The sequence below is a fragment of the Elaeis guineensis genome, chromosome 8, assembly GCF_000442705.2.
Source record: "Elaeis guineensis isolate ETL-2024a chromosome 8, EG11, whole genome shotgun sequence".
Classification (NCBI taxonomy): domain Eukaryota; kingdom Viridiplantae; phylum Streptophyta; class Magnoliopsida; order Arecales; family Arecaceae; genus Elaeis; species Elaeis guineensis.
In genome coordinates, this window is record NC_026000.2 from 28246363 (window position 1) to 28255153 (window position 8791).

An 8791-nucleotide genomic window follows, 5' to 3' on the forward strand; every position below is an offset into this window, starting at 1 on the left:
TCCTGAAGCGGCCCTGGCTGCTCCCTGGAGTGGGCGGCGACTGGATCCTGATGATCGGAGGGCTACGGTCGTCGTTTGCAATCGATGTGTCATGCTCGACGGTCCTGATTTTGAGGCTGGATCTGGAGATGCTGGAGTGGGATGAGGCTGGGAGGATGCCGTCGGAGATGTATCGGTGCTTCAATGGCTTGGTGCCGAGGGCGGTAACTGTAGCGATAGCGATGGCTACGGAGGGGAATAACAAGGTGAAGATATTCGAAGGGGATGAGAGGGTTTGGTTCTCGAGAAAGAAGGTGAGGAGAAAACTGGCAATGTAGAAGGAGAAGGCGATTGTTATCTATATTTTTTTCAATGATAATTTTTTTAAAAAAATTAAAGATATTATTATGATGTTTAAATTTTATTTAATATCAATTTTTAAAATAATTAATTTTTAAAAATTTTAGTTAAGAATAAAAATAAAAATTTGAATTGATTCCGATCTTATTTTTGTATAAACCTGTTGGGTATAAAATACCCTCAGCCAAAGTTCTTAACATGATTGACCCTCGCTGGACTCCTCCGGCTTTCGGCTGCAGATGGCGAACCCCCATTGCACCGCCCGGGCTCCTACGAGAGTCGGATCTCGTCTCCAACTCCAGCTGCGAGAAGACTTCGCTCGGACTCCTACGGGAGCCGGACTCCGTCCGTGACTCCAATTGCAGGAAGACTTCGCCCGGACTCCTACGGGAGCCGGGCCTCGTCCCCGACTCCGGCCGCAGGCAGGCTTCGCCCGGACTCCTATGGGAGCCGAACTCCGCCCATGACTCCAACTGCAGGTAGACTCCGCCCGGACTTCTACGGGAGCCGGGCTCCGTCCCTAACTTCAACTGCTGGTAAGTTTCGTCCGGACTCCTACGGGAGCCGGACTCCGCCCATGACTCCAATTGCAGGAAGACTTCGCCCGGACTCCTACGGGAGCCGGGCCTCGTCCCCGACTCCGGCCGCAGGCAGGCTTCGCCCGGACTCCTACGGGAGCCGAACTCCACTCACAACTCCAACTGCAGGTAGACTCTGCCCGGACTCCTACGGGAGCCGGGCTCCGTCCCCAACTTCAACTGCTGGTAAGTTTCGTCCGGACTCCTATGGGAGCCGGACTTCGCCGCTGACTTTAATTGCAGGAAGACTCCGCCCGGACTCCTACGGGAGCCGGGCCTCGTCCCCGACTCCGGCTGCAGGCAGATTTCGCCCAGACTCCTACGGGAGCCGGATTTCGCCCCTGACTTTAATTACAGGTAGACTCCGCCCGGACTCCTATGGGAGCCGGGCTCCATCCCCGACTTCAACTGCTGGTAAGTTTCGTCCGAACTCCTATGGGAGCCGGACTTCACCCCTGACTTTAATTGCAGGAAGACTCCGCCCGGACTCCTACGGGAGCCAGGTCTCGTCCCCGACTCCGGCTGTAGGCAGACTTCGCCCGGACTCCTACGGGAGCCAGACTCCGCCCACGACTCCAACTACAGGTAGACTCCGCCCGGACTCCTACAAGAGCCGGGCTCCGTCCCCTACTTCAACTGCTGGTAAGTTTCGTCCGGACTCCTACGGGAGCCGGACTTTGCCCCTGACTTTAATTGCAGGAAGACTTCGCCCGGACTCCTACGGGAGCCGGGCCTCGTCCCCGACTTCGACTGAAGGAAGACTTCGTCCGGACTCCTACGGGAGCCGGACTCCGGGCTCCTCTCAGATGGGTAGTTAACCACCTCTCTCCGCCAGACACTCTAGCCGAACTTCGGCCGACAGGCCTGCACTCCCTGGCGTGCTGCAGCAATAGCCACGACTCTGCTCCACTGCCTGCGACGAATTTCGCGCGGCCCCATCACTCCCTGGCGGGCCGCAGTAACGGCCATGACTCTGCTCCACTTCTTGCGATGGATTCCACGCGGCTCCATTACTCCCTGGCAGACCGCAATGATGCCCATGATCCTGCTCCACTTCCTGCGACGGATACCGGGCGATTCTCCCATCCTCTGGCAAGTCGCGACAACGGACGCCGCTCCACTCCCCGCGACAGACTCCACGTGGCATGTCCCGACGATAGCCACGATTTCACTCCACTACTCTTCGCAACAAACTCCTCCTGACTCTGGGCAGCCCACTGCCAGGCGGTTACAGACATCGCTATCAGTCTGTCGCTCCCTCCGCCTATAAAAGGGGGGACCCCAGATACGTTATTCTCTAAGCTCTATTTTCTATTCCAAAACTCTGCTAAAATTTTCATTCGAGCACTCCATTCTTGTTGAGGCAGAGAACTGACTTGAGCGTCGGAGGGTCTTGCCGGAGCAACCCCACCTCCGGTTTAGACTTCTTTTGCAGGTCCCGACGGCGACCGCGACTCCCTCGACTCCAGTTTCTCCGGTGCAGACGGATTTTTGCACCAACAGGATTGACACTAGAGGAAGGGCCTGTGTCTTCGCAGTACCCTTGTTCTTAAAGGAGCGCTCAACGGGACCGCCTCTGATCATCTTCTCCGACATCTACTCCTCCTTCCCCCACTTGATCTTCGCCCGATGCCTCCCCGCAAAGCATCCACACGGCGATCCACGGCCTCCGCAGTCAGATCTCAGGCTCCGGCCTCACCTCCAGTCTCCCAGCCTCTACCCTCTCCTCCGGCAATGGTGGTTGGCACGGAGCAATTCGACCTACTGGTGCAGCAGGTCAGAGGCCTCACTGAAACTGTGCAGGCCATGCAACAGCAGCAGCAGCCGCAGGCATTAGTGCGATCGGAAAGAGCGTCGCCAAAACTGCAAAATCCGATGGTGGGATGGGCCACTTGGGCCAGCCGCCCGGTCTTTCCCGGAAAGACAAATCCAAGGGTGGAGAGCCCTCAATCAGACCATGATTCCACCCCTGGAAGATCTCTGCCTCCATCCTGCCAGAAGATCCTCGAGACCCGTAGTCGAGAGGATTTCCTGGATCGGAGGCTTCAGGAGATGAACCGACGGATCGAAGAACTCCGCCACGCTCCCCCGCTTATGGTGAGGATATTTGTACTGACCTTCCTTTTTCTCAAATGATCATGCAGGAGCCAATCCCACCGAACTTCAAGCTCCCTCAATTCGAAAGCTACGACGGGACTTCAGACCCAGTTGACCATCTGGAGGCCTTCCGAACAATGATGCTGCTTCATGGCACATCCGACGCCATCTTATGCCGACCCTTCCCATCCACCTTGAAGGGAGCGGCTAGAAACTGATACTCGGCACTGAAGTTGGGTACCATCTTTTCTTTTGATCAAATGAGCCACCAGTTTGTGGCTCATTTCGTTAGCAGCCGGCATCCCCGGAAGGGCTCGGAGTCCCTCATCAACATCAAGCAGAGAGAGGGGGAGTCCATTCGAGCCTACATCAATCGTTTCAATGTCGCCGCGCTGGAGGTCCGAAACTTGGACCTGTCGGTAGCAATGGCCGCTCTGAAGGGCGGCCTTCAGAAGAACGACCTTTCGTTCTCCCTGGAGAAGAAGTATCCCAGGGATTTTGCTGACCTGTTGGCTCAGGCTGAAGGGTATGCCCGAGCGGAAGAAGCCTTCAGGATGAAGGATGAGGAGACCGCGAGAGAGCGGCAGGCGGGAGACTCGAGTAAGCCCGCAGTCGAAAAAGGGCCGAGAGAAGCTCGGCCACGTTCTCGAACTCCTCTCGGGCACAAGCACGCCCAGACTCCTCCTCGAGCACGCAGGCAGGGAAGCCCGGAACGTCGAGCTCGATGGAGCTCTCCCCCAGGAAGGTTCCGCAACTATGCCCCCTCAACATGTCGAAAGTCCAAGTGCTGATGGAGGTCAGAGAGCAGCTCCCTAGGCCAGAGAGGATGCGCACACACCCCGGGAAGCGCAATCCCAACAAGTTCTGCCTCTACCATCGCGACCACGGCCACGACACGGAGGAATGCATCTAGCTCCGAGACGAGATCGAGGAGCTCATCCGGTGAGGTCGACTCGATAGGTTCATTCGGCGCCGGCCTGAGGGTAGAGAAGATCGGCCAAGGGCCCTGCCGTAGCCTGAGCCGCCGAGGAGGGAAGAACAACCCGGAGATCGGCCTCCAATCGGGATCATCAACTCCGTCGTCGGAGGACCCCAAGGGGGAGCAGACCTTCCACGACTATGGGATTCGAAAAGCCTGTAAATGTATTACTAACGACTTTGCTTTGAATTAAAATTCCTTTTGACTTTGCATGGGCTTGTCACGACTGGGGATAACCCCTTCAAACAATTAAAATAAGGTCATGTTAGGAACAGGAGGAGAACCTCATCCTAACATAAATAAAATAAAAGTCCGATTATTTTAAGATCGGATTGGGGGAGAGGCCCATATAACGGCCCTTAGGTGCCCCATGACTATGTTAGGAACAGGAGGAGAACCTCGTCCTAACATAAATAAAATGAAAGTTCGATTATTTTAAGGTCGGATGGGGGGAGAGGCCCTACAACGCCCTAATGTACCTCCACAGCTATGTTAGGAACAGGAGGAGAACCTCGTCCTAACATGAGCAAAGTTAAAGGCCCGATTCTTTTAGACCGGATGGGGGAGAGGCCCTACAACGCCCTAATGTGCCCCCACAGCCATGTTAGGAACAGAAGGAGAACCTCATCCTAACATGAGCAAAGTCAAAGGCCCGATTCTTTTAGACCGGATGGGGGGAGAGGCCCTACAACGCCCTAATGTGCCCTACAGCCATGTTGGAAACAGGAGGAGAATCTCGTCCTGATATGAGCAAAGTCAAAGGCCCGATTCTTTTAGATCGGATGGGGAGAGAGGCCCTACAACGCCCTTATGCGCCCCCACAGCCGTGTTAGAAACAGAAGGAGAACCTCGTCCTGATATGAGCAAAGTCGAAGGCCCGATTCTCCTAGACCGGATGGGGGGAGAGGCCCTTGCAACGACTCTTATGTGCCCCTACAGTCCCGTTGGAAACAGGAGGAGAACCTCGTCCTAACCTGAGCTGAGATCGACTACGTTAGGAACAGAAGGAGAACCTCATCCTGACGATGACAAAAACTTGGTTGTCCAACAAGATCGGATGAAGGGGAAAGGCCCCTCAGTGGTACCTCTACACTTCTATGCAACCCCGCAAAAAGCAAGGGGAGGACCCTCACTCCGAAAAGAGGAGGAAAATTAAAAAGGAAAGCGACGAACTACATCGGCAACAGATGAAAGACAAACTATGCCAAAGACATAGGGGACCTCGTCTCCACAAAGACGGGAGTTCCTACCGGACACCCCTGGTCTTCAGGAGGGCTCTCGACACAGGTCAAGAAAATAATGACTCCTTCGAGGTAATGCGAAGTTCGGACCACCGAGCTCGAGCCGACGGCCATGGACGACAAGAAAAGTAAATCAGCATGACGATGACTGGGCACCTCCAAACGATATCGACGTCGAACAAGTCAAAAGACAAGAGAAGTTTGACGGACGATAATTTAATACAATACGTGGATGAGGTAACACAAAATTTTCTTTTCATTTCATTCGCGAAAGATATACTACAAAGCCCAGAAGGCTAAAGGAACAAAAACAACAACGACAGCAACGACGACGACAAACAGACGAGCGACAAAAGAAGACACTTAGAGGAACAAAGGACAAAAAGAGCCCTAAGGGGACCCGACTTCCTTCGACCTCGGACTTTCGGCTTCAACCCTCACCAGGGAACCCCTTAAATGTTCGACTTCTGCTTCCAATTCTCTCTCTCTCATTAATATCTCCATGTATCTTCGATGAAATCACTGGCTTTTGTTCTCCGCCTCTCGATGCCTTTTTCTCAGGACCTCGGATTCCGCCTCCGTGTCCTTGACGGCCTGCTGCTCGCATACCAGCTGGATCTTCAATTGCTGCAGCTCGGCCTTCCCCTCCCCAAGGGCGACAGATAGCTCTTCTGCGGTTCTTCTTAGGGATTGGAGTTCATTAGAATCCCGAGCGGAAGCAAGTTGAGCCCCTCCAGATAGCTGCCCTTGAAGGTGGACAACCTCGTCGGTCGCCATCCGAAGCCTCTCCTTGTATTCGTCCACCTACTTGCGCCAGCCGGCCCGATACGCATCATAGCTCGCCTCGGCATCCTGGAGCTGTTGCTGGAGGTCGGAGACCTTCTTTGATCACTCCCGGTCGCTGTCGGCCCGAGTCAAAAGTCGGGATGAACTTCCTTCCAGCTGGCCAATCCTCTCCTGGGCAGCCGACAGCTCCACCCTGAGAGAACTGATCTTGGTAGCTTGAGCCCAAATTCGATCGCTGGCGCGCTTCTTGTGTTCCTCAAGCTCCTTCATGAAGTTTGCCTTCCTCCGGCTGTACTCTATGATCCCCTTCACGTGAAGATTTCGAAAGTGGGTGGCCTCCGTGGTGGCTTCAGAGTGGCTCTCCCTCAACCTGCGGAGTTCGCCATCCATCTTCTTCAACTTCTTCGTCAAATGATGAACTTCCTTCTTCAGACGCTGGATCGTGGACTTCAGTGGGATCTCCCGTGGTAGGGGAAGCACTACGGCAGGATACTGCCATCAGGAGACAAAAGCGTCAAAGCGCGTCTCATTGCAGAAAGAAAAACAAAAAGGAGGAAGGAAGAGAGGAGAAGCCATCCACGATGAGAAATTTAACTTTATTGACTGAATGATTCTTAAAGATAAAAAAGAAAGAAAAAATTGCAGTAAAAGAAAAATACAAGGTCGGAGGTCTCAGACCTCTGCGGTAGGAGTTGGGGAGCTCGGTGTCCCTGAAAGGAGGGCTGCGGCAGCAGTAGCAGCAGGAGAGGGACTGGCCTCATCTTCAGACTCCTCGCCTAAGAAGCTGAGATCGAGCTCGAAAAATTTTCTGGCCACCTTCTCCTGACAGAGCTCGAACCCCTTGATGAATGCTTTTTGGCCGAATCGGACGTTCAGGTCCCTCATCTCCGCAAAGGCCTTGAACTCCTCCACCGCAAGAACCCTAGCCTCTGAGATCAGGATCGAAATCTGCTCCGTCAAATTGGCAACCTCGGCCTCCACCTTTCTCACCGTCTCCTCTGAGGTCTGCTTCTCTTCCTCCCGAGCCTGCTTTTCTTTCTCCAGGGCCTCTTGGAGGGCGACTACCTCGGCTGCCTTCTCCTCGAGACGAGCGATTCTGGCCCGACGACTCTCCTCTGTCTGGATGGCATCCCTCCTCATCCGGTTCGTCGTCTTGATATTAGCAAGGAGCTGGTGTCCGATCTGCAAGGTCGATTGGGAGGTCAGAACGAAAGAACAAGAAGCTAATTAAATGAAGGGAAGGGGGAGGGTGAATCTGTTACCTCGAGAAAGGATCCCAGGGAGTCCCAAACCCGCTGTTCGGGATCGACGCGATCGATCCTCTCGACGACCTCGGACAGAATGCAGCCGTCAATCAGCCGCTTTATCAGATCTCTGTCATTAAAGGGATTCTCCTCCGGCTCCCCCTCGGAACCAAGGGACTCTTCAATGGCGATTCGATGGCTACTTACCCTGTGGGCCACCGACTTCCTTCTCCTCCCCCTCTCGGCCCCGGGCACCACCTCGACGCGGTCCCCTGAGGCGGGAACCTCAGCGGGAGAGCTCTTTGAAGAGGCCCGGGGAGCCGGTGGTTCAGCGTCTGAAGGAACGTCGACCGCGGGGGCCACCTGAACAGGCGCGGCCGAGCTCGTCTCCTCCACTCTGGCCTTCTTTGCTGACCCGGAGGCCGCGGTGCCTTTTCTTTTGTGGGCCTTGAGGCCCCGGGCAAGCATCCGTGCTGCCTCGGCGTCCATTTCTAAAAAAAAAAAAATCAAATCAAAAATCAGCGATGGGGTGAAAAAGGAAGAAGTGCCACGCAAAAAAAAAAAAGAAGAGAAAAAAAAAGGAAGAAGGACGGAAGAAAAGAAGAGAAAAGAAAAGATGGAATACTCGCGGGATCCAGGGGGCTCAGGCCAATGTTGAACAAAAATTGCTCCTTCAGAAGGTTGGGAAGGAAAGGAGCGGAATAGGCAAGGAGCTTCCGGACGGCCTGGAGGTCGTCCTCCCCCACGCTGGGAGCCCGACGGACAGAGTCCCTCAAAGAACCCCAAGGGGGCAGTCCAAGCCTCAAGGTCAGACAGTGGACGAAGAGGTATTTTCCGTTCCAGTTATGGATTGAAGAGGGAGCACCTTTCAGTAACCCCTTCTTGCTAAATTGGAGAGAGAAATACTACCAGTCCTTCGCCGAAGGGTGACGCTTGAAGGTGTAAAAATGCCTAAACAAAGAAAGGGACGGCTGAACTTCGACTACATGGCAAAGGGAGAGAAACCCTATCAAAAACCTAAAGGAATTCGGAGCAACTGAAGCTAAAGAGATATCTAAGAAGCGAAAAAGGACGACGACAAAGGGCAGAAGCGGAAGTCGGAGTCCGGCACGGAAGGCCTCCTGATACAGGCAGAAACGATCGGGTGGGGGAGTGCTAGCCTGGTCGGAGGGGCCAGGAAGCTCCAGGTCGTACTCCGGAGGAACTCCATACTGAACCCTTATCAGTAGGAGTTCATTCGGAGTCAGGGAGCAGGGAATGGCACCTGGCGCAAAAATCAGGCGAAGCCCAGCCCCAAATGCGGGTTCATCTACAGAGTGGGGGTCCTGGGGGGCTGAGGCAGAAGAACTCCCAGAACCGCTGGAAGCGGAGATGCCGGAAGATATTTCGAATGATTTCAAATGAAGACCCTAAAGATCCCGGAGAAATCAGGCGGGATAAGGAATGAGGGGTTGCGGGAGACCGAATCAGAGGAATGCGACAGAAGAAAATGGAGGAGAAAAGGCCCCTAAATGGCAAGAAGCAAGA